Raw genomic sequence first — 747 nt, 5'->3', positions numbered from 1 at the left:
CCTACTGATATAGGTTGAGGTTTTGTCTCCTGCAATCTCATGTCCAGAAGCTGTTTTGTTGTCATCTGGCAGGGACAGCAGCAGCCTTGGTGGGAGTGCATCAGGGCTGTGCTACCTCTCCAGTTCATCCATACAACCTAGAGCTCAGGGCTGCCGGCTGTCTTGCCATTCCATAGGACGCCACCGTGGCCCATCACATTAGTGATGTGGACAGGAAACAAGACACTCCACTGTTTTGGTGAAATTATGACCACCTGGGCTGGGATGTAACTCTCGTAAGAATGCACAGGGCTGCTGCTTTGAAGTTTCCAGGGCCCGTGATCTAGGAAGGTATGGATGCACTCTGTGAGGGGGAGGACAGGGTGCTGTGCCCACGTCCACCAGCACTAGAGATGGGCAGGCACTCGGAGTCTCTCTGGAGCTCTGCAAGCAACATCCACCAGGCCATACACGCTACTCTGCTCACTTTCCAATTAACCTACAAACTGCCAGTTCCACATGAGGCCTAGAAAGAGCAAAGCCTCCAGAGCAGGTCGATGTAAAAGCTGGTTTCCCCGTCAGGCCACGGTGGCAATTAGCTCCCATGATGCATGGCAGAGTCACAGACAGGCCCAGAGCAAAGACCCCTAGGGTTCTGGGACAAAACCACACCCTCCTCTGCACATAATTGCTCTTCTGAGAACCAGCTCTCAGCTTGTCCTCTAGGCCCTGATGGACACTGAACATCTATACTTCACCATGGCACAG

The sequence above is a fragment of the Mandrillus leucophaeus genome, unplaced genomic scaffold, assembly GCF_000951045.1.
Source record: "Mandrillus leucophaeus isolate KB7577 unplaced genomic scaffold, Mleu.le_1.0 Scaffold779, whole genome shotgun sequence".
Lineage (NCBI taxonomy): Eukaryota > Metazoa > Chordata > Mammalia > Primates > Cercopithecidae > Mandrillus > Mandrillus leucophaeus.
The sequence above is the reverse complement of the archived record's forward strand: the minus strand, read 5'-3'. Positions refer to the sequence as shown.